Source organism: Aythya marila (genome assembly GCF_965140915.1).
Source record: "Aythya marila genome assembly, chromosome: 7".
Lineage (NCBI taxonomy): Eukaryota > Metazoa > Chordata > Aves > Anseriformes > Anatidae > Aythya > Aythya marila.
This window is the reverse complement of record NC_139048.1, coordinates 30,998,758-31,024,665: the sequence shown is the minus strand read 5'-3', so window position 1 is coordinate 31,024,665 and position 25,908 is coordinate 30,998,758. Positions and strand designations below refer to the sequence as shown.

The following is a 25,908-nucleotide window of genomic DNA, read 5'->3' as shown; positions in this document are numbered from 1 at the left end:
TTTTTTTTCCCTCAGAATACATCCCTGTTTGTGATATTTCACATCTGCCTAGATTTTGGGAGAGTCTGTTATTATTCAGGTTTTATCAATGCAGCAAGTCAAAAGGAGAGGCCAGGAAGGTCCAGAGAGCTGAAGAGGACACGAAACTGGTGTTCATCACTCGCTCTGCTACAGAAACCAAAACACAATCCCTTCTGTCCTGGTAAAGTGCTGGTGACTTTAAAGGGCTGAGCATCAGACGAAGGGTCGTTCTTGCAGATGTCTTTGCTGGATTTAGCTGGCTGATGCTGGCATTTTGAGAGACTTCAAAGGAATTTGGGGTACTGCGGCGTTTTGATTGACAGTCTACAACATTCAGTCTTCAGTGGGCATTAGAGTTAACACCTGCATGAACACACAGCCTTCTGAGATTTTTATCACCATAGATGCTGTTCTGTGTTTCCTGGATGGAAAAACAGGTGTGTCCTGTTTTTTGCTTGCTGTTAATTAAATATATTAATAGGACATCTATATTTAGACAGGTCCAATCTTATTTTTTTTTTATTATTATTTTATATTCCGGTGCAATATTTGTGATGTAGATTTCAGAACGCATTTGTTAAATTTATTTCTTTCCTATCAAAAGGAAACTGGGAAGTATCTTTGCTCTCTTTTGCAAGTCATTTTTCCACCTGACTTGCCTACTACTTGCTCTGGAAGGAGGACAGGTAGACTTTCGTCATTATTTATAGACAGAGATGGTTAAAACTTATTATTTTTAAGGAGTAGATGGTATTAGTCACAGTGGTAAGCTCTAAGGGCCTTTTTCATATGGCCCTTTTTTATATGAAGCATAGCAGAAACCAATAATGCTGTACTGTAAAATGCTCTTCGAAACTCAGCAGGTTTTATTTATTTTGTTTGTTTGTTTGTTTGTTTAATAAAACACAGTGTGTATATGTACTTAGTGAAGCATGAAGAAGAGGAAAAATGAAGCAACATCGAAAAACATTGTTACTTTTTCTGTGGTTTCTTCTGAGGATAATTGAAAAGACCATGATTAAGAAATTCAGGGATGTTGTTTTATTTTTTTCTAATATATAATGCCTTGATCTGAACAATCTGAACATTTTGAGGTGTTCGTTTTTTTCTGTGGAAGTAAAGAAAAGGGGAACATCTTTTGCAATTAAAAGAAAGCGAGCAGTTATTAATTTCAGTACTTCATAACACATTGTTAGCTTTTTTTCCTCTTTAAAAATTATTTTTCCAGTCTTTTCACCCTCTGCAGGAGGGGATGCTCCAGATAAGAGAAGTTGATGAAATTCCTGAAGGGCAAAGCTCCTCTGGCTCTGTGGACACTTATTGCATAGCCCAGTGTTTCCTAGCTGAGATTTAGCACCCTTAAGTAACAAATTGTGTGTTAAAACAAAATCTGATGTATCCTTATGTAGGTTCTGCCTGTGGCCCCCTGTCCCAGCAAGGGACTGATGGTCAAAGCTCTCCTCTACAGGTGCTTCTGCCTCTGTGGCTTCCAGCATGCCTGGAAGCTGTAGCAGGCTCAAGGTGATCCAGTGGTTCATGTGCTGCAGCAACATACTCGTTTTGCTTCAGAAAGAGGAGTTTGTCTTCTGTTTGAGAGCTGAAAGAAGAGGTAATTTGCTGTGGCTGAAGAGGAAAAGTCTGGCTGCTGCTTGTTGCAACTCTGTTGGTTTGCTTGGCCTTACACTGTCATGCAATTACTTTAGTTTTCTGTTTTCCCTTGAGTACTTGGTTTCTGTCACAGGTGATTTGATGTGAAAATCTGGACAATAAAACTGCAGAAAAACTTTCAATTGAATATTCGGGTAATTCCTGAAGTACAAAATTTCATCTAATTTCATCAAACATTTTTTTTTATACCCTGTTGTTGATGTAACTTGACAGTTAGCAGCATTGTGTAGGCTCATGGGGAATTGGACCGAGAAGTTATTTGTTTTCTAGAGTGCACTGTTGTGAGACGCATCATTCAAACACCCTCTTGAAGACTCTGTTGCAGGTAAATATGTCTCGGGTTTCCACAGGAGTCCTGCTCGCTTGTGTTCATAACAAAAATGATATTATAGACTGTTTCTTTTTTTATTATTATTATTTTTTTTCCCCTTAGGTCCTTCTGTTTTTCCTCCTTTGTGCATCCTTAGTTTGGTTTATCTGTGGAAATTAGGCTTATAGGTTCATGCAGCCTCTTTTGTGCACTTACCCATTTTCCTTTCTCTCCCTCACGTTAATAGTTTGTGAAAATATTGGACAGTTCCAACCAAATTTGACCCAGTGGTAGATATTTAAGAACTTTGAGTTTGACTTGGTTAACTTTGCCTTTGCCTTTGTTTAACTTTGTTAACTTAAGTTTACCTTTGAACCCTTGGCTCTTTCACTTTTGCACAAACAGCCGGCTTATTGCCCTGTAATTCTCTGTCAAATTTCTTTTTAAATGCCTGATGAAATTATGTTTTCTCAGTGCAAATACTGCTCCCTTGTTTTGACAAGTCCTGAAGCCCTGCACTGACAGGACCATGATAATTAATGGTTTGTGCCAGTAATGGCGAAGACATTTATTAGGGTACACCTTCCTGCTTCTATTAGGTTGCAGACAGAAGTTTAATGTGCTTTTCTTTCCACAAAATCTATATTTTACAAGGGAAATCAGTCTCCTTAGCACAGGAAGCAATGCAATGCCTGGTAGTTGCTTGGAGGGAGAGGGGAAATTGCCCTGGTGGAACAGTTCAAAATCCCCTTCCTGAGCGTGCCCCATGTACAGAAGGAAGCCTGGTACTATGGTGGTTTACATCGCTCCCCTTTCCATGCGGGCAGTCACTAGAGGTATCTTAGCTCCTAAGTACAAACAATGAAATAAGATATTTACACTCATTTTTCCCTCTGCCTGTGGATCTCAAGCTTAATTAACGTAGCGCTGGATTTTAGATCTTTCCCTCGCTTCACTGCTGCAGCAACTCTTCTTCCCTGGGTAGGAATCAGGCTCCAAATGCATGCCTGATGTGATGCATCCCAGGCGAGAAGTTAACAAGTGTAATTTATTCTCCTGGCCAGTGCAAGTTCTCTATTTTAACTGCTGTGTTAAACCAGGGAGGTTCGTATAAATGTTTCCGTAGGACATCAAGTTAATTCCAACTTCACAGGTCATAAATGTGCAACTGTGGAAGCCTTCAGTGCCTCCGTAGCCGTACCCGAGGTAGGTAATCGCTGCCAGGAGATGATGTTGTGGTGGTGCTGAGCTGCTTGCCCGTGTCTCGAGCAGGGTGGTCATGGATTGTGCTCAGGGAGGTGTGCTTTTAATCTCCCCCGTTACCGAAACGGGCTTCTCCAAAGTCCATTTGGGAAGGATTTCTTCTCGTGAAGGCACTGTTCCTTTTCAAGCTGCAACGGTTTCAATGGAAATAAAGATTGTCTTTGGTTTTTATGATCTGTTAGACATCTGTTAGTCCACAAAATTTTGATTGCTGGATGTTCAGTTGCAACCATTTTTATTGGCAAAACTCTTTTTCACACCTCTGCCCAGAGGAATTAATAATACTCAATTTTCATCATTATTTGTCTTCTTTTATTGGATGCCTTTGGTTTTTATGCTGAGTGCATGCTGTTAAAAAATTCCATCTACTGAGTCTGTGAATGCTGCAATGAAAAGAAAAATTGTTCTAGCATATCTGAAAAATGAAGTTATTGTCTTGTAAGTGCCAAAAAAAAATAATTTTTTTTTAGGAATATTCAACTAGGATTAATGTCAGAGAGGAGCATGCGGTAAATGACAGGTCTGTCCTGGAGCATCCTTCAATCTTTTCCTTTTCCTTTTCCTATTTAAGCAGTCAAGTTGGGTCATGCTTTCATACCATAATTAATGCCCCACTGTTAAATTCAGAAAATACAACATAGTTCTACAGGAAATTTAGATGGTGTTGCTCTGTGCTTTCTTACTACTTGAATCCAGTCTTAATCAAGTTGAAAGCCCACAGCATCTTTTTTTTCTTTTTTTTTTTTTTTCTTTAGTGTCTATATCGTTACTCTCATCTTGTTAGCTTCCCTGCTGCTTGCTGTTGAAGGAGCATGTTTTGGTGATGGAAATACCGGCTTCCTCATTTTCTATTTTTGTTTTTCATTTATTGTAATGAGAAGTTCCACTACAAACAAGCCCAGTGCTGAAATTCTCATTGCTTTTTCTCTTCTTCAGTGACTTCCAAGTCTTCAAGCAATGAAAGTGAGCAGCAGATTTCTTTTTCTTCTGCTGTCACTGCCTGGTATCCCATAGCACTGTATATAGCAACCTGTTGTTTCTCACCGGTGGAGTCCTTGATAATTCCATTTACTCTGTTTGCAGAAAGAGAGGCCAGTTCAATATTTTCGTGCTGTGTTCTGTGTTTCAAATTTTTCAGCAATGTCTTGAGCTGCTGCCCAAGAGAAATTTTCCCCAGAGGCTACAACAAGTAACTGTCAGCATTGCTTGCTATTAAGAAATGCATGCAAAACTTAATCTGGAGTTGCTGCAAAGTAGTTCCGCTGTTGCATGCAGGAACCAGGCTGTTTAGACTTGACACAATTCAGGTGGTTCTTCAACCAAAAGCTGTCTGCAGCTTCAGCGATGAAGCGATGTGGCCTGTCTTAAAGCCACACATCTTTCAGATGTCAGGAGAGGCCCCGCTTCATCAGCATGGTGGGGAGAAACTACTCCATAAACACAGTGCTAAATGCAGCAGTGTGCCCTGGGAGGACTGCAGGTACATATTTAGGACTGATTTGTGCAGTGAAGCAGTTGAAGGTGACCCCCATGGGTATAGGGCACTTCTGCCTGGCACCAGGAGCAGGGATCAGGACTCGCATCAGCCCCAGGTAATCCTGACCCCAAACTTGCAGCAGACTTGTCTGCTGGTACAGTTTCCCTGCTCCTTGCCCTAAGTTACAGCACCAGGGGGATGCTGTCTTTCAGCTCCTCAGTCTCAGATTTGCCATCACTGTAGTATGAGGAGGATTAAAAGAGTAGAGGTAAATTTAAGTATACTCGTGTTTGAATTGTCCTTTCGCTATCAACCCGTACAATCATCAAGGCTTTATTCACCTTACACTGCTGAGATCAATCCAGTGCGTCTGGAGAAATCATACCCTCTTAGAAATGGGAATACATCATAAAACTGTACTTTTAAGTTGCTGATTAGAAAGATAGTGAGGGTAAAGACCTTTTTCCAGAAGCTACTCACAAACAGAAAGTCTTGCTATGTTTTGTGAGATGAGAATGAACACTAATGATTGGTTTTGATGCTAGCCTTTGTGTGTGTGTGTGCTTTAATTTTCAAATGCTTGTTCACTTGAGTATTGGAGAATAATTATAGGCAAGAATGAAAAGCATACATAGATACATTTATGAGTCATAAATTTGATATATATCGTAGTTCTTTTCTTGAAGATGGGTCCTGGGTTCACCTTTCTAATATATATAATTTCACCATTCTAATATATATAATTTCTGTAATTGTTTTCCTAACTAGGATCAGTCTGTTGGTCATTTTGAAGAGTTTCTAGCATCCTTAGAATTACAGAATCTGTCAGATGGACTGCTCTCCATAAAGGTGGATGTATGTGCCCATTTAAAGCTTAAAAAAAAATAATATATATATATATATATATATATATATATATATAAAATTATGATGTCTTGTACTGGAAGTATGTGGGATCTGCATGTTGTACTTTTAGAACATTTTGCTACCTGTTGATGATTTTCTGTTGCAAATTTTTGTTAACAGCTGATACTGTGAAGCATTATGTGCTGTTTGATTACTGCATCATTGGTTTGTAGTACTTATGATAAAATATCATTTATTTATTTATTATTTTTAGCTTTTCCTGAGCCATGAAGGGCAGTTTGAAGGCTTTGTTCTGAAATGTGGGAATCAGCCCAGGTGTAATGGGGCCTGTGAACAGCTTCCCAAATAAACTTTATGATTGAAGTAAAGGAGACACTGTACTATGAATGTATTTGAAATAGCTTTTAGTGGTATTAGAGAGAAGGCGTTCCAAACAATCAACCCCTGCTGAGGCAAGAGTGTTACCATCTCCACTAAAGAAAGAGGATGCACAACAGCATCTGAGAAGCTTGGTGATGGTTAAGGCATGCTATTTGGAAGGCCTTTTCTGGGAGGAAACACCTAGGAGACTAGAAGCTGGGCTGTCTGCCTCATACCTTCAAAGTACTCCTGATCTATGAAACTCTAATTTGTTCTTTATAAATCTGAGGTGGCCCATGTAGCCAGAAGGGAAGGGTCTAGTGACCTTCATCCCATCCAAACCTGGGGTGAGGTGCAGAACAGATCCTGAGCTCTATTGTCTTATAGCTACTAAGGACCTGTTCCTCAGTTTTGAAGAGTATTAATGATTAGGAACTAATTGCTCTGCTTTGGGTATGTAGCATTTTGCTGCAGAAGTGCAGGACTATAGCTGAGAATAAGCTTTTTTAGTTGCAGATACCACAAGCTATGTGCTTGTTTGTGCTCTGACTTGTTGAAATAATAGGCAACATGCTTTACTCTTCTCTTTCTATGTGTTATTTCTGCTTTAGGTTATTTATTTCTTACCTTAGTTTAAATGTTTTAATCACCTTTTTAGTTTTGTCCGAAAGCTTGAACCTACTTTGATGGCTAACACAAGCTTCCTTCATACTGGAACAGAAATGACCAGGACATAAAGAATATCAAACATTTTTCTTCTTGATCTCTCTCTCTCTCTCTCTGCAACAGAGGAGATCAATGCTGTAATTGGGATGCATATTTGGTCTGGCAAATAGACACGTGGTGTTCTGCTCAGAAGAATTTACTGCAGCATTGATTACTGGAATATTATAAATATTTGCTCAGTGTTGCAGTTCAGGTTCTGTTTTTTACTTTGCATATTCTGTCTGTCTTCTAAGACCTATCCTAGAGGAGATAATTCAAAAACCTTGTAATTTCAGAAACTTCATAGTGCTGAAACCAGCCACAAAATTGCAAGGGAGTGATAGAGGAGATCAAAGGACATGGGGAATCCATTTCTGCGCCTAGATGCCTGGGAGATCAGAGGCAAGGCCAAGCAGAAGGTAGCTTACATCCTTTTCCTTTTTTCTCCTCATGCAGGAAGGATAATACCAATTTGTATCATTTTCACGCAGCAGACTATGGACATTTTGCCTTATTCATAGGCAAAGCCTCCTTGGGCAATGGGAGGTTTTGGTGTCTTCAGTGACCATTTGACAACACAGACACAGTGAGGAGGGCAGCTCGTTTCTGCTGCGCTATGGCCACATGTCTGTGACCCCCCTGGCACAGGCTCTGCATGAGTACACGGCTGCTGCTGCCCCTGCTTCTAAAAGAGCTCAGCCTATGATTGCTCAAGTGCAAACATAAAAAGCTCCACTCTCCCTTCCTTGCCCCCCAGCACGAGGCTGGTCCCAGATGCTGTACTGGTGTTTCGTTTGGGAACGCACGACTTGAGCTAAGAATAGCTCTGTCCTGGAGCTGAAATGTGTCAGCCTGTTCTACCCATATCCCTATGTGTTCCACGGTTCATACCCTGATGAATAACTCGTGGTGGTAATGTTCTAACATAAATAAATAGCGAAGAACATAAATAAGCAAAGAGGAATCCAATTACCACCTAATTCACAGGAAGGCTGTGTTTCTGACTATGGAAATTGCCCTCGGCAAAGGGTAACTGTGATTATTACATATTCCAACAATAGCAAGAAACTCGCTGTTCACTTCTAAAAAATAAGCTGTCATGGCAAAGGAAGAATAGTCACTGAAATGTTTTTAACTTAGGCCTAGTAGCTGGTAACTGAGAGTTATTTGTGGATTTCTGAGCCAGGGAGGCCTGACCCTAGGCTGATAGATACATGTCCTTCCTTCTTGGCTCTCTCAAGGGCTCTGCCCTTCACTACTTTGAAAACGCCTGGAAGGGATAAGACAGTGCTTTTCTTAATGCCTGAAGGAGTGCTGTCCATCAGCTGTGCTATGTGCCTATACCGGATTTGCACCCGACACTCCTGGGCCTCTCTGGAAATTGTATCCTTAAAACAAAGTCAGATTTGGGGCTTAGGCTTCATGTTTGGAGAGATGGACGTGGTTTGTTGGTGGAGCAATACTTGCAGAGACTGCTCTCAATTCCCAGGTGTTAAATGGGCTGCTAGTGAAGGACCTGCACCACGTGCTTCTCGGGGTATGGCATTAGTGGTTGTTTCAAAGTACGCAGGATAAGCTACATCACTCATCACCTTCCTCAAGCCATTCTAGACCTTAGAGGAGGAAGGCATGGATAAAGTAGACACACATGGCATTTTCTTCCGTGAAGTTAACAGAGCTGAGCCAGTTTGACTGATTGCCCAGTTCTTTGCTTGGTTTCTAGTCTGCCTGAAGGTAAAGGTCCCTTACCGGTGGATGGTTTCCAAGTAGATGATGCCTACATTTACTCTGTTATCATCTGGCTTGTGCGCCTTGACTTTCAAACATCAGAGTGTGTTCCATCAAAACTGAGCTTGCATCTCTTTTCTCCTTCAGAAATACTCAAATGGAGTATTAGGGTCATGTGGAGGTAATCTCATGAGTAGTAATTCTTCCTGATGTCTAATAATAAAAAGGGCTATTTCCTAACAGCTTGGGGTCTCAACCACTGCATTTCTTATGCCTTCCGAGGGACTTGCATGGTCTTGGTGAATGCAGTACCTACTTGTTCCTGCCTTGTGGTGCTTTGTTGCATGCATAATGAATGAAATGTGCTGAGAATCCTAGTGACTTTATAGGAAATAGTTGTTCTGCTTTTTTTGGAAAATAAATATTTGGACCCCTTCAAACTATAACCCTATAGACCTTGTCATAGAAAAATGAAGTGCAAAACACATTTTAAATGTTTTCTATCACTTTCTGGTCCTTGTCCATTCATTTGTATCCCTTAAAAGGTAGAATCTTCTGTTACTATTATTCTAATAGGGTTGTGTTTGTTTTCCTTTGTAGTGGGCAGGAGAAATAGTGATTTTCGAAGTGTTCTATCTTGGTTTGAAGTCTTTATTTTTAATGCTCCCGTGCATTGCTGCTGCTAGTGAAAATGTGCCTTGAATATCACAGGTGCTAGCACAGTCCTTTGATTTCACAAGTTTGTTGTGAAAGTAGAGGGAGAAGCACTGGTAGGCAACGTGCTCAGGTTTCTTTCGCCTCGAGCACAATGGCAATGTTGGCACTAAAATTGAGGTTTACAGTTCACAGCTGCGAGGCCACCTTCTTCTTGTATTCTTTCCTTTTCTTTTACTTTAAAATTTCTAAGAAATCTGAGCAGGAATAATGGATTTGAATAAATCTGTTAAAGCTGGATTATGAACATAAGTATTTGGTTTAGGAAGAGAAAGTATGCATTTCTGCAGCTTAAGTCAATGGACTTCATCGCAAATGCTGTAATTGGGCTCTGAGATGGCAGTTCTTATTCTTCAATAAAAATGTGATTAAAACATTGAATGGAACAGTTTCTTTACTTAACTTCAGCTTTGTTTCCAGCTGCTCTTTTGACCACCTCTGAAGACTGTCTCTTCCATGTATTGCTTTCTCAGGTTCGCAAAGGGTGTACTTCACTTCCCAGCTGCCTGCTGCAAGATTAGCCCTCTTCTTTATAAAGACCAAGAAATAGTACTCTCCTCACACACTGATACATTTTGGATAATGAAGCTAAATACTTACAGCCAATTAAATTCATCTGTATTTTCTCTAGTGTTCTCGAGAACAGACTTACGTGGATGTGTGTAATAATAATTATAGAGCAATATCAGCCTGGACTCCAAAGGGGTGTTATTCCATATGAAGTACTGTTGAGTTCATTCCCGCATTGGAGAATCAGCTCTGAATATCTGCATCATCAGAGTTGGTACAGGAAAGAGCTGCAGAAACCGATAATCTTCAGAGAAGAAGAAATTGTCCATTTTGTTTAAACAAAAACTGCTTTAACACTATTTAATGCAGTGGGGTTTTAATACAACTTCTATCTGGCTAAGTATCTATACATCATGCTATACTAAAATGCTCTTTAATCTACTAGATGAAGACGTAACAAAGCCTGGCAAAAGGATTCAATAAAATTCAGATGGCAAAGCCCAGATTTGTAACAGCTTAAAATAGCCCTGAGACGGTTTACAGAAGGATGTTGCTTTCTCCATCAGTGGAAATCTTTAGAAAGGGTGACGTTCCCACCTGTAAGGTGCAGTGTGTTGTCTCCACCAACATACTAATGTCTTTGAAATAATTCTTGTGGAGTGTTGGAGTCAGCCCTAGCAGCAATTGTAAGTTGGATCTGTTGGATGTGGGATTGTAGATCTGTGTCCAAACAGTGATGTGCAAGGCCCTTCTTAACTTTCCTTTCTTTGTTCCAACTGGGTCTTGAGCTTTCTTGACCCACTCAGGGCTGAAGTTGTTCCTAGGTACAAACAAGATAAGGGAGCAACTTTCTGTGCAGTTGATGTTACAAATACTGTCATTGTTTGGGTCCAAGTCGGAGAAGGGCAGCTAAAGGAGGGAGCCACCAGCAGCATTTGATGTGGGATGCTTTTTGCCATTTCTTTTGCAATAGATGAAATTTCTGGTTGTCAGTAGTCCTGCAAGACAAGGTTTAGGCAGAATATTACAAGAACATTGTAATTTTTTTGGTTTATTAAGTAAGGCAAATGGAAAGTGCTTGAGCCCTTGTGTGTGGCCCCAAAACATTAATTGTCCGGTTCTGTGTCACCTGATAGAGCAGCAGTGGCTGGTGACTTTGGCTTTTGGAAGGGTGAGACTGAATTAGAGCCTTGTTCAAGGAGAAAAGGAAAAGACTCCAATTTCCTTGATACAGCTCGCATATGAATACAGGACATAATGGCTGGAGTACATGTGGGCCTGGGGAATTTGCATGCATTAGTGTTGCAAGCCGAGATTGCATTTTTCAGTATATGCTGTTGGGTGAGCTGATTAAATTGTCCTTGGACAATAAGCCATAAAGTTGCTTCAAACAGGAAAGAAAGCTTGTAGGGCAAGCAGGGGAATACAAAATGTGTGCGTGTGAGAGGCAGGCAGTGTCCACACCAATCTTATATTTAAAAAGCTTGATTCCAAACAATTGTCATAACTGCCTTAAGATCTTAATTAAAGTGCATGGAATTTCAGTTGCCTTTGGAATTTTTCCTGCGTGGTTCTGCACCTCATGGCAGCCCTTTCTCTGCTCCCCTGGGTCCTGGGGCGTGACTTGGCCACACAGGGGAACGCTGGGCAGCTCTGCACAGAGGTCTGTAGAGGTGTGCTGCTGATCACTGCAAGAAGTGACTGGCTCCTGTTCCTCCATTCCTCGTGCTCAGTGGGAGTTGAGGAATGGGCCTTACAATGCATGGGACGAATGGAATAAAACTTCAGACAGCACATTTAGAAAACTGAGAAAGAAATGCATCATGTGCCCACTTGGTGTAGTGATGCCTTGGGCCGGCAGTCGGGAGAGATGCTTTCTTTTTGGGGAAACAAATGCATGTTTTGAAGGGAGCACTAATAAATTTGCAACTGGTAAATGCCTAGGCTTAGGATGTGCTTTTTGTAGTACATTCCCTTCCATCAAGACACTTCAACCAGGATGTCAGAAGGAAAAGTGCAAGGCAAAGAAATGGCACAATTAGCAGTTAATTTAAAGTAACTAAAGTGTATTAGGCCCAGTCAAATGAACTATTTTATTTTTGTTCCTTGTTCTTTGTAATCTCTTAAGTATGAGTCATTTAAAAGCCAATCTGGCTTGGTACAGTGCGTGCTGTTTTATAGTGTTTTCTCCTTGCCAGCATGAGCGTTTCCTTGTTAATGTCTCGCATCTGTTCTTTGTAATTTAGTGATTATGTGCAGGCCTCTGTGTCCTCCTTGTTTGTTTAGAAAGGACAGTGGGAAGCTTCATTTACATGAGATTGAATCGATGGCTCTGATTTATTAAAGTTTGGGCACCCTGAACTGCTTCTTTGCCGGTCTGGGTAAGTGGATATTTTTAGCCGAAGATGAAAACGTGGATGCCTGGAGAAGATCAGTAATCTGCAGTTAGAATCAGCTGAAAGTTGTAGAATTGTTTGCAGACGTATGCTGAGATTTATATTGCTTTCTTATCAGTCATGCTCAGGCTCCTTGTGAGCATCTATGATGTGTTTCTGTTTTAGCGAGTGTTCAGAGAACAAGTTTTAATTCTGTGGGTATCTGCATTCACACAGGCACAGGGTATTCATGCCCAAACAAGAAGTGGCTGCTGTTAAATAAAATCCCACTTATGGCTTGATATGCTGGCCGTTCAGACATTTGTATGGAAAGTGGTAACATCCTGTAATTTAGGTGACGGGTTGCGTTTAACAATATGCAATATGAAACAGCAAATGGCCGGAGTCAATCATGTTCAGAGGTAAAAATAAATTATTTACCTATTTGTAAATGCTTTAAAGCCTTCTCTGACACTGAGGTGCTCAAGTACACGATAGGGCAAACACCATCAGATAACTTAATAATTATGAATGGTTTGACTGGACCATGTAATGAGCTTTTGGGCATTACAGAGGAAGGTTAATTATTTATAGTAGAGCAGACCCGAGGAAAATAAATCAGGTTGTGGAGGCGATACTGTGCAATTAAAGTACTGCATAGGACTGGAATCTGATTCTCATCTCTGCAGCAGCTATCTGCTAAACCTTGAGCAAATTAATTAGACCTTTGGGCTCAGTCTAGACTAGAATGTAGATGCTAGGCTCTGAGAGCCAGGTATCCTGAAAAGGGGGAACCTGCATAAATGCTCCCTGTCTATTGTTTATCACGTGCTTGTCTGCATACACATTCACATATACGTTATCTTGTTGTTCCTGATGTGGGGAAAGATGTTCTGCCCCAAGGGCTACTAGTGTGAGCAGGGAGTTACAAGCAAGGCTGGTCAAAGTCTGGGGAACGTTTTGGGAGCAGAAGCCAGATACAGCAGTTGGCAGAGACCAAAAGGCAGGGCTTGGGCTTGTGGGAGTTGCAGAGCATCAGCGTGGAGCACTGCTGTGACCAAAGAGCCTCTGCTGGGGTCCTGCCGCCCTGTCAAGCGGTGGAAATGGCCAGTGGAGTCACAGACCAGTTCTCAGTTAGTGCCATCTCCACTGGATGAGGGTTGAGGCTGAACAAGGAAAACTACCAGGCTGAAAGTGATCTTTTTTTTTTTTTTTCTTTTTCCTTTATATATGTGAAGCACTGACATGCTCACATACTATGTTGTTTACTTGGCGGTTGCCTCAGCCACAAAGAGTCCAAGGAGGATGTTTTTTCTCTGCCATTCTTGGATACCACTTGATTTCTGTGCCTCTCCATCATTTATAGGATAGGGTTCTTCACTTGAAAAGCAGGTGCTGTATGGAGGTATGAGTTCAGCCCAAGTATGCCATAAAACTTCCTGAGAAAATTCTTGTAGCCACCAGCAAGCTCAGGTTGTTGGGTAGCCACAGACACAGTTACAGGGGTTTTCTCCCCCTTTCTGGGACACCCCCCACATCCCTTTCTTCATTTTGAACCTTTCTCTGAGGACAGTGAGCAGCATGCTGGGATTCTACCCTTCCCATCTCCCTCTGGACTTAATAGACCTCCACCCCCTCTCTGCTGAGGCATCACTCTCTCCTGGCTGAAAAGCCTGAGCCCTTCCTTCCTCAAACCTTTTATAAGCCTCTCATATCCTTTTTGAGATTAGGGACATGAGAATTATGTCTGAGAAATGTGCACTCTAAGTTTTATACGGTGACGAATTAATTTTCTCTGTTTTATATTCCTTTTCTAATTATTGCCATTTATATGTGAGTGTCAAGGAGTCTGAGCCGATTTTGTCACAGAACTAATAGCTGCAGTCCCACGTTATTAGTCCTGCATGTTGATATTCAGCTCAGAGCCCATCGTTCTGTGTGTAAAGCCAAGACCTTCACCCCCCAGTACGTTACTTCTTTCTGGTGTGTTCCATCTATCACTTTGATTTCCCAGTCACCGAGACGTGGAAGGTCCATCTGCAGATCTCTGCAGGTGGTCCTCATCTCTACTTGCCTTACGTACCTTAACATCGTGCACAGAGTGTCACCTTCCTCTTTTCACAGCTTAATTAGGAACCTGGTGGACAGCACAGCTCCTGCCCCATATCTCCACAATGCTCCACTGTGAAAACGTGGACTGTTTACTCCAACTTTCTTTCTCCTGTCTTTTAGCCAATCATTTACACATGCAAAGACACTTTATTTTCCTTAATATTTTCTCAGTTTCCATAAATGGAGGCGTTGCTGACTTTTGTGGAGGGACATGGATGGAGGCTTGCTGAAAACTGTCTCATGAGAATACAAGTTTTACATTAGTGATGTAAGATAAAGTTTTACTTTGTGATTATGTCTCTGTCTAAAGTACTCATTATGCTAGGCATATAATGGCTTTCAGTGTATTGTATTTTAAACTATAACATCTTGATTTCATCATGTTTCCACGCTGTATGATTACAATAAGGATCTTGTAAAATTACTTGCATCTGCACTGTACGTTTCCACTTACAGAGGGGCCACTGATATCCTCCACTTAGATACTGTAGTCTGTATGAAAGATTTAATTTTGTTTCCTATCCAAGTCATCACATTAGATATACAGTGCACATACTTCTTCTATTCACGATATTTAATATATTTTATACCTAAAGTGACATTTAGATACAAAGAATAAATTTACTTGGCTATTTCTCCATATCCTATAAGAGCTACATCAAGAATCACATTTGAAGTACTGACATTTCCAGCAACAATAGATGTATTGTAAGCCCACTGGATATGTTGACAAAATCAAATTTTGTTAGGAAAATAGATATAAAAATTATTTGTAATAAAAGAGGGGAGGGGGACTGGCATTAACAAAGTACTGTCAATCCCACCCACTCAGACGCGATATGGAATCTGGCATTTCTCTGCTGAATTGATATTGTCATAGTTAATACTGGAGAATTGCCAGAAAATTATTTGAAATCTCTTTTTGAATCTGAAATGTGGAGGCACCAGGCAGAGGATTCCCTGAAGACAGCGAGCAGGAAAGCTGTCTGCAGAGCAAACAGAGAAATCATCATTCTTAGCACTGGCATATTTTTAGATTTGCTCAACCTGGTGAATGGACTCAGAATACATTAATTAATCGTACAGGCAGAACTGTGGAGAAACTGTGTGTTTCTACTCATGATTAAGAGAGATTTCAATAATCATTATTTTGATTATTGTTTTTCAGTAAAACTCAAATTTATCATATCAGAGGTAAAATGTGTGTTTTTTTTTTTGTTTGTTTGTTTGCTTGTTTTAAGCCAGTTGACTTTGAAGTATCCATGATCTGACTAAACACAAGTATTAACAAAAATACATATGATAAATGTGGTACTTAGAGAATTAGAAATGCTCAGCTCTTTAAATAGCTTGCCCCTGTGTTGTTGCTCTCCGTAAGGAGCGTGGAAGTCAGAGCTGCCGCTGAAGGAGAACAACCTCATAAAGAACCCTAGCATCCTCACTTCTCCCTGCCTGGCATCTGTGGTACCTCTGCTCGGTTTATGAGTGATGGGAGACTGCATAGGACCAGTTTATCCCTTGGAATAACCTCAGGAAGCTATTTCTTAGTCTTCAATGGCTGTACTTGTTAGCGCTGACAGCAAGACTCTGAGCCTTCAAAGTTTGCACACAAGACCTTGATGCATAAGTGGTGTAGAGGTAAATGAATGGCACGTGTGTGTGTGGTCGTTCTCCCAGGGAATTCCAATATTTATTTTTGTTTCATTGCAGCTTGGAGGAAAACTTTCAGTGCTGAAGGGTGTTATAGACAACATCATGCATTATTTTGGCTTGGAAGAGGTGCAGTATTTTGGGTTTTGCATTCTTTTCAACTCAGATTTCTTTAATCTTTGATCAAGGTTAAACTGTTTTCTGAACTACATTAGGAGTATAAAGCATAGTGATAATGTGAAAGCTCGGTTTCAAGTAGAATATGATAAAAACGGGGGAGTTTGATTTCTAGATTTCCACCTAAACTTTACCTGATATAACTTCAGTGTTTTATATTATACCTGAAACACAAATCCATCAGGCAATACATGTAACAAGGAAACGAGAGGAGGATGAATGTACTTACGGTACATTTTATGGTGTCCTTGAAAACTTAATTTGTGCTTGTCGTGATGTTTTTCAGAAGGTCAGGTCACATAACTAACAATCGTACAAATGTATAAAAGCCATCCTGTGTCTGTAATCGTGCTTTTTGCTAAACTTTGGTTTGCTGCTGTTTGCAGGGCAGAAAACGTGGGGCTTGTGAGGCGTGATTTGCAGAATGCTGTGGCATTGGGTGGCACAAAGAGAAGCACACTGGTTGTGCTGCTTGGTGGAGGTTTGTGGCAGCACTACTCTTGATGCGAGTTCAGCTGTAAAATGGATGTAGTAACAGTCAATTTTCCTCATTAGGGTATCAGAACTTATTCTGCAAGGCATTTCAGTGTTCTTCAAATAAATCTTATAATGTAAAACATGATGCACGGTTGAATTAGATTAAAACGGGAGTGTGTATTTCAGTTGTAGTCTGTGTTGAAAAATGGCTAGTCCTGAAAGTCTTTTGCCCTTGCTTTAAATATCTTACTACGCCAACAGTTGTTTAGTTTTGTTCCAGAGCAAAACCTCTTTCCTTAGGCATTTCAAGACCATGAAGACCTAGATTATGGAACAGAAGATATGGCATTATTTGCTCTATCTGGAGGATATGTCTGTGGCGTAGACCAATTGAGCAGACATGGGAGCATTTAACTTTTTTATAAGCATTCCCATTGCACCCAGAGGAACAGCATCAAGACTGCAGATCCCAGAGACAGTGGACTGTAGACTGTTCTGTGTAATGACTTCTAAATGCATCAGCTCATGGGATTATTATGGTTTGATTTAATACCTCCATCAAGGCAACATAAAACCACAATATTTTTTCAGTACTGTTACAGATCTGTAGATGTATGTATTTCAGTACAGCACACATTGATGTATGCCTTAGTGGCGTGGGGAGAGATTGACGAGGACTGGAATTAAGTGGCAGCCTACCACTTATTTGCATCCTTATTTCAAGCCAAATGGTCAGGCTGACGCTACAGAGCTCTGTCAATGTCATGCTGATGTCTGCTGTGCTGTTTTCTCTGTCCCTCTGGTTTGCCTTTGTAGTGTTTGTATTTTGTCTTATGATATCTTTTGGGTTTGCAATTAAGAAAATAATTACTTCCAAGGGATATCTGTAAAAGCTTACAGTATAGGCCAGGCTTTCCAGGCTGTGTTAGGGCCAGAATTTAAACCATTGCATCACATACATAGCTTCAAAGGTTATACAATGTGCTTTGAGAAACTCTCAGAACAATTTATTTTCAAAAGTGTCTGGAAGTTATGAAGACTACTTTCACGTGTAACAGGCCTTGGAACAGTACTCTGCCTGGAGAGAAAGTGGAAGAAATGGCATAAAGGATCTGCTCAGTCTCTGCTGTTGCTGGCTGCTGCTTTCTGTGTTCTCCCTTTCTGGAACCCCCCAGTCCAGCAGTGTTATCGTCTTGGCAATTATTGACTAGATTGTTCCAGAGTATACTAGTCTTCTCTGACTACGTGAGCTGTATCGATTAAAAAATACAAATCTTTGGTGAATTGTAAAAACAGTCCATTGCTGTAGTTGCACCGAATGCTACTGTGAGTCAGATATTAATCAAATATATTCCTTTTTATGTTCTTTGGTGACTTAAATGGCAGTGGCGCAGTGCTGAAGAAGAAGCCTGTGTCATGGTGGGGAGAAATTGGAAGCTGTAGTTGGTATAAATGGACCACATTAGGTAAGAAATCAAGTATGCAGATTTGGCTCACCTCTAAAGGAAAATAGATCATTTGGCATTTTTCTGTTAATGAAGAATTCTTCATTAAAAAGAAAAAAGACTTGGCGTGAAGGAGATGTATTAGTAACGAGATGCAAGCAGCTTTCTGTGAGGGTTTCCTGCCAGAACATACACTTGAGGTGGAGAACAAATGGGAGACAGAAGAAATGAGCCAGAAAATTCTGCTCCTTGGGAATGTTACTTCTTGTGTAGCTGTTGTTTTTTGGGGGCATTTGGATGCCATCCCCCAGGTTCTCTTTTTGATTCTGTGCCTCTCTCTGTATAACTTTGCTCCATCGTTACAGGTTGCCCCGAGGAGCTGTGGGTGCCCCATCCCTGGCAGTGCCCAAGGCCAGGCTGGATGGGGCTGGCAGCAGCCTGGGCTGGGGGCAGGGGGCCCTGCCAGTGCCACGAGGCTTTAATGGGGTGATTTGTCTCTACCAGGATAAGGTTGTTCCTTGTATTCCTGCTTGTGCCTTATGTTCCTGCTCATATTAGAATACTTCTTCCCACAGGAACCATTCTCAATAAAGTACCTCACTTCATGTAAGAACGATAACTTGTAATTTTTGAACTACATTTTATTTTGTACGCTTTAATTTAGGTGCTGGAAAACATACTGCTTGAAGGCCTTGGCAACTCCCATCCTTAAATTTTTGCGTTTCAGTTTGATTTTTGAGATATGTAGCAGTGGTGTAATGTGAGCAGTAGCTAAAAGTTACTTTAAGATGGTGGAGAAGAAAAAATGGATTGGAGGGGGAGATTTGGTGGATGAATATAGGGAAGATGACAAAAATGTCAAGCAAAAGCTGCAGTGCTGCAGTCTCTCTTCTCTCATACATATGTATACACACTTGCGGGGAAAACAGAAGGAAATTTTGTCTGCCTACTAGTATAAGTAGCAAAGGTGTACAGAACCCAGTACGCTTTGAAAAAGTCACGTGATTTCTCATCTTTGTTGAATTAAATGAGACTTTCAAGTCCTTTTTCTCAGGGAGAATTACTCAGGAGTCTATTTCTCCTAATTGTTTCCCTGCTTGTTTTCCTTCTTACAGGCCATTTTAATAGGGCAGTTTGGTAGACCTGAGATTTGAGGATCATAATTGACTTGATTTTATTCTTCGTTTCTATAATGGCTTTCCCTCTCTAATACTCCTTTTCTCCCCAGTCCTTGACATATTTTTAAGAGTTCGTGTTCACCTTGAACTATTTTATTAATCTTAGCACACTCGAGCAGTGGAAGATTGCCAGAGAGGTGTAGGAACTGTGGGCTAAATGGTGCTTGTCTGGAGGAAAGGGGCTGTGCAATTTGTGGTGGCTTTTCTTCTTCATAGCACTGATAAGAGGAAGGGGAATTGGTGAATTTCTTCTTCTTGGGAAGTAAGTCTTGGAGAGGCAGGTTTTTGGGGAGACCATCTTTGAGTTATAAAACACTTGACACAGAGGTGATACATGGCTGTATCTGTATGCACACATTCTGTACAAAGAATTAAAAGAAAACGCATTGTGTATCAAAGAATTTTTTATTTATTTTATTTATTAGGGATTCAAGTACTCAGAAGTTAGCAATTGCTGGATGTACCATTAATTTCTATTTTTATTTTCAAAGAGTATTTACTCATTGCTGTGACAAAGAACTAAAGTCATATTCCTGAGTGTCAACTGAAGGTTTATAGCAATTGTAGCACATTTGTGATGTAAAACATCTTGGAAGTTGAATACTTGTTTAAGGAAATACCTGTTGTTAAAGAAGCTCTACTGCTCTGCCCTGTGTCTCTACCAGCAAAACTCCTTGTAGTTTGTGTTGCTAAGGCGTGTAATGATGTTTCAGTCACAGAATTGTGTAGATCTCTTTTTCTCTCTCTATTTAGACCAAGGCTTTTTCTCATTTATCTATGAAAAGAGTGTTGCAAATCGATTTGTTTTTCATTAAGAAAAAATGACTGTAAGAAAAAAATAAGTACATATATATATTGGTGCAATTCCTCCCCAGCCTCTCTCCCTGCCCGTACAGCAGCTCTCTGTTGCTCAGCTCAAGGCTGCCCTGCCCACTGCATGGTGCAGCTCTGAAATTTTCCAGTTGTGTTTTCTGTATTTTGATGTATGCTGTTGGACATCTGTTTAATATCAGTTGGGGTTTATTGAAGAAACACAGGGTTTTAAGCTGTAATTACCGTGTGCTTTTTTTTGTTCGTATCTGAAAAACAGTGTGCTGAGCAGAACTTTAATTCTAGAAAGAAATGTGAGAGGTTTTGTAGCAGGCAGTGTGAAATATCTAGAAGTAGAGGAGATTTGTTTCAGGTTGTGGGGGCGGGGAAGACAACCAAGTCCTTTATTTGAGCCTTTGAGTATTGATCGTCTCACAAGGCACATCCCTTGGTATCATTCAGGCTAACAAGTTCTGTGCTCTGTATCCAGCGTACCCTCTGCAATTGCTTATCTGGTATCAGATCCTGCTTTCTCTTCTTTTTTTTTTTTTTTTTTTTTTCTTTTATTTTCTGAAGGTTTTCATGCTTGTGACCTGTATTCACAGGCTGTGTTATTTTTTCATTAGCACCTCCAAACTGCTGTGCTTGATCATTGCAGCCTTCCGTGTTTTATTTTCACTCAGGCATCATGATCAGGATCTATGAAGCTGATCACCCAGTGCTGGGTCTGCATGCCCTGGTTTATTTTGACTTTCTCTTTCACAGAGCTGATGCATTGGCTTCTCAGCAGCTTCGGTGCTACAAGTGACGTGAACACTGTGGAGACAGAGTAGAAGTGAGCAGCTCTGGATAACATCTTGGGTTCCTTTGCACGTACATAGAATAAAGTGAAGCTAGCAAGCCAGAAGACAGGAAGTTACAGAAGAAAAAGATTGCTCAGAAAAGCAGAAAGGATGTAGTACGTTAAGCTGGAGACTTTTAAGAGACCGTATCCATCCAGGATCGAAAGGTGAGTTTTCCTGCGTTCTTTGATTTATTTTTTTTTAACTGTTACAGATTCTCAGGGAAGACACTTTTTTAAAAGATTGGTTATTTGTCTTTAATATCTATCTTTACAAAAGTTGTCAGGAGAAGCACTCACACTAATTGGCTGTAGTTTGACCAGTTTGCTTAGAATTTGATTTTAGGGCCATCCCAGTGATTGGATGTCCTTGGACTAAAAACGTCCATGGAGATGACTCTTACCTGACACTTCAGTGACAGGAACCGAAGAAGTGTGTAGACTGAACAAAATGCTTGAAGGCAGAACTTGAGTAAGAAAGCAGACTTGAGTAATGCAGAAAGGAGCATAGCAGGATCCTTGGTAGGAGGCTGAAATCAGACAAACACAGAGTAGAAACAAGGAGTAAAAATTTTTGACTTTAAATATTTTTGAAAAAAATACGATTTAAATTTTGGTGAATAAAATCACAGTAATCATGGTAATCAGAGGTGAGGAAGGACCTATTAAGGAAATAATTCAGACAGAAACAAATAAGAGTGTGTGGATTGTCATATGTGCATTAGGGTGTTCTCTGTTGTGCTTTAAATGGGGAAATGGTGGAGGAGAGCACAGCCTGCTGAAGGGGAGAGAGAAAAGGGCAGAGAAGCATACCAGGTAAAAACAAAGTGTTAGGAATGGCACCATTCAGAAATCTGAGCCTATTTCCGTGTTTCACTGGTAACATAAGCTTGTTCTGCAACCACTGAGAAAAGGTGGGTATTTCATGTTTAAGGGTGAAGTAATTTTCTGAATGTGACATCTAAATATGTGCTTGTGATGTGGTTGCCTGAAAGGCTGCTAATGCTGCTCTGTGGGGAATGTGTGATATTGAATGTTATACGAGATTTACAGTTTGTGTTCTTGATAATCTCATTAGTACATCCTGAGCTTTATATGTGGTATGGTCAGAAACTTGATGTAATTAATTCCAGTGCACGGGATTGCTATATTCATATCTATTTCCCCTGCTGATCAATGTGCTTAATTAACTTCAATGCTTTTGTTTCTGTGTGGGATATATGAATATATCTGAGGTTGACTGTTTGTTTTTACAAACAATTGATAACACGAAGGCAGACTTTTTTAATGAAAAGTAATCTTTTAGTGCAGTCACGGGTATCATTCCCAGTTGCGTCCAATGAACATGTTCAGTCTAGCTTATAGACAAGAGAAACACTGCATATTTTATGATTCTACTTTGTGCTTTCAGTTACAAAGGGTAGTAAAACAACATGTTAGTGGAAAACCGTGACTGATTTATGGCAGGAGTAGAGCTGCAACACTTCAGCATCATGAATTACAGAGAGCTTGTATATAAAATTTAACAAGTTGATCCTGTTGTCTGCCAGGTTAACATTCTAGGTATTACTTGGGCAATAAATACCTTTTTTTTTTTTTTGGATGAAACACAATTAATATTTTGCATTTAAAGTAATTCTGCAAAGACTGTCTAGAATAAAGCTAAATTATAATCTCTTGGGCAAATTTTCAAACTTCAAAGAATTCTGAGAAGGTATCATGTTTTTTAATTCATTTTTTCCTGTTATAAATTGAATTTTAAGGCAGAACATTCAGAAATGGTGAACTTATATATATATGTATATATATGTGTATATATATATATACATACACACACACATACATGTATATGTTTTGTTAAACATTAAGTATCAACAATTTCTAAAATATGAACCATCCCAGTCAATTTAACAGGTTGTTCTGTATTCTTTTACAAAGAGGTAGCCATTCTTACAAGCTTCTGTAAAAAACAAACAACAAACAAAAACAAAAACAGAACAATGAGAACTTTATCAGAATTATTTTGTCACCAGTTGCTCAGTTTGGTATTCTGCTGTCTTTATTTGTAGATAATAAATAGCAGATCTGTTCAGGCAATCAAAACCAGGTAGTCAAGGGAGAGTGCTCTAGTCTTCAGAAGTGTGTTTTAGGAGCTAAGACTCAACTTCTCAGAATTTGTATTTGTAGGCAGCATGTACTAACTGATAACACTCTAAACGCTTTATTGAGAGAGGAGGTCTTAGTCCTTAACTGCCAACTGAGAGCAAAGAGATAAGATTACAGAAATCATGTCTTAGTAGTTATATCTTCCTCTATAAATTATGTTATTTTGTCTTTTGTTTTTTGTCCTTTCTGTCGTTATTATGTTCTAAGGGTGGTGACCCCCTTTATGTTCTTTATTTTTTTAAATTAAAAAAAAAAAAAAAAAGGAAAAAAGCCTGATTCGTCATTTGTCACCTCAACTTCCTACCCAGCTAAGCAGGAGATTTTCTGTGAATTTTAAGTTACTTCAGCCAGTTGCATTTTCAGTCAGAAAAAAAAAGCTTTTTTTTATTGTGCCATGCTTAACCTTATTGTTTTCAAATTCCAGATGGATCGTAGTGTTGCATTATCTGTAGTTAGTAATTGTGCTGCAAGGGAGGTTTCTAGGTGGAATTATATGCAGCAAAGTAATTCCATTTTCACCCTTCCCATAACTTGTTCTTTCACCTGCTCCTTATGTTTGCATTTATATTGTAGTTCAACAACAGTTTCAAGTTAGCATCTGTCATGGATAAATGAAGTTCATGTTTCATTGGTGGGAAAACTTGGTGCTGACTTGGTGCATACAGGCCTGTCATTTCTAGAGTGACTTGGATAAATTGTCATTGTAATGGTGGCAGAAATACTGAAACTCAGATATAACACAATGTTCGACCTATGGTTGCTTTTTCTTTGATTTTATACATCCCTTGTGTTAGTGGATGCCATGAGCTCTCTTGCTCTCTTCCTATCTTCTTGCTCTCTTTCTGGCTCTAATTGCAAGCCGCAGTTGGCAAATACTTCCTGTTACTGTATTTATAGATAAAGAAGACAGTGTGGAGCAGACTCCAGCTCAGGTGTCTGGCTTTGTCTTCAGGTAACACTTCCACAAGATGTGTATCCCAAGAAGTGCCTCTCTTGTCCTCCACAGTCTGGCTCAGCTGTGGGGTGGGTAGTAAAGTGGATAGTTCTGTGGTTGTGTTGTTTAATGTTACTTTCATTATTTTTCACTACTTTCCACATGTTTTTTAAGCTCAGGTGCACTCTACCAAATGTAATAAATGTACTCCAGAACTCACTCCCTATGTTCCTCCATCCCCCAAATTAAAGCCACTGCTTACACTCGAGGGCAGGAACTGCAGCAGAATTAGGCTCTTCCTGCTTATCAGGTGTGGAATGATCTCACAGCTGGAGTTGGCTGTCCAGTGAATTGCAACCTCTAATTAAAAATAAATTAATAAATAAAAGTCCAGGCTTGAGGTATGTAGCTTAATCTCTAATTCTGTTGTGTTATAAAAACCTGTATTGGAGAAAGCATCACCAAAATTATAGCAAGAAGTGTGTTTAGTGCTGCATCTCCTGGCATACAGATCACATCCATCACATCATTTTTTAAATCTTCCCTCTCCAAAGCTGGCAACCACTTTAAATTTACTTACAGATTTCCTGGAAACTTCTTATTTCTTAGCAGTGGCACCTATGCTGACGTCCGCAGGCTTGATTTGAATCTATAAATGTAATGAGTATTAAGATTAATTCTGCCAGCACTCCAGAAGCTTTTGGCAGTTACATTAAACTTTCAAATTTCATATAAATGTCTCAAGCAAATTTATTTAGTGGATCCTATTTATTGCTCCCTTAGATAATATAAGAATATAATAAAAACCTGCTTCAGAAAAAGAGAGGGGTGGTGAAAGAGCTGGTGACCAGGGCCACTCAACCCAAAATTATACTATTAGCTAAACACTGCCAGCTGTGGATTGATTATAATTTGCTTCACTGAGGAAGGGAACATTGATTTAATGAAGTCACTGTAGGGGTGGGAAAGTATTTTTTGGTTATTTTGTGTATGGAGAAAAAGGCGTTACCTTTTCTCTAAGGAAGCTTGCTGTATTGCACATTTAAAAAAAAAATGCAGTAAGGTATAACCAGATAAGACAGCATTATAAAAACAGATAGAGACTTCATCTTTCAGCTGTTTGAAGGATTGTTTTGTGTTGCAGGCAGCTGAAAATTAGCAACTGTTACCCAGTCTGAAACAGCCAGTGTTGACAGTCTCAGCAACTCAGTCTTTATGGTGATAATTTTTAAGTCCACAGGTTTTTCATGAGTTGTACTGTGAAAGGTGAGAAAAGTAGGTCTTTCTGTGTGATGTACATACACATATATATATACGTGCATCCATGCTCACAAGTGTACATGCGGATGAGTTGTTTTGACAATATAGTCCTTTTGCATATGTAAAATTAATGGGCTGCAGGAAATGTTACATCCTACTTCTATTTAAGCAGATGTAATGTTTAAATAATGGATTTAGCATGTTATTTGCATGAAAAGAGATTATATGCTGATTGCTGTGAAGTTTCCAGTCTCCTGTGTGATATCTAAAATATCAAAAACAAATGTTTGTTCTGTTATCTTGAAATAAGGCTCTTGCTGGAGGAGAGACAATGATTTACCCATTTTTATCAACAGAAGAAATGTTGCGTTTAGCACAAGAAAACTGTTACAGAAAGAGACTGACTGTATATTAACTGATAGTAATCGTGCTCACTGTGACCTGGCCTGCCATGAAGGGATTTTCTTGTTTTCCTTTGAATGGCACTTCTTATCATGCAAGGCATGAAAGTTAAAATGTAGAACTGAAAACAGCTCAAGAGGTTTGGTAATCAAAAAGTTGGATTGTGATGGAATATGCAATGACAAAATTGCCTGTGTAGTGTTGGTTTATAGCCACTGTTCAATAAACCTGGTAGTCTATTTCTCCACTTGAAAGTAATCTGAGGTTCAGTGTTTATTGCCTGTTGATTTAAGTTGGTGTAATCACACATAACTTACATGCATGTGCTCTCTGTGTACATATATAAATAAATATATATATATATATATATGATACAAGCACAGGGTCACAGCACAGTTTGGGGTAGAAGGGCCCTTAAAGCCCCCCCAGCCCCATCCAGCCTGGCCTTGGGCACTGCC

General features: G+C 39.8%; 1 protein-coding gene across 1 annotated transcript in view; it reads left to right on the top strand.

Annotated features, from left to right (window-relative positions):
• PCDH15 (protocadherin related 15) overlaps window positions 1-25,908 on the top strand; it is a 731,645-nt gene that overhangs the window by 84,433 nt on the left and 621,304 nt on the right. The window contains exon 3 of the mRNA XM_082765483.1: window positions 20,613-20,856. The gene's annotated coding sequence lies outside the window, so the exon portion shown is untranslated. The remainder of the gene's footprint in view (window positions 1-20,612; window positions 20,857-25,908) is intronic.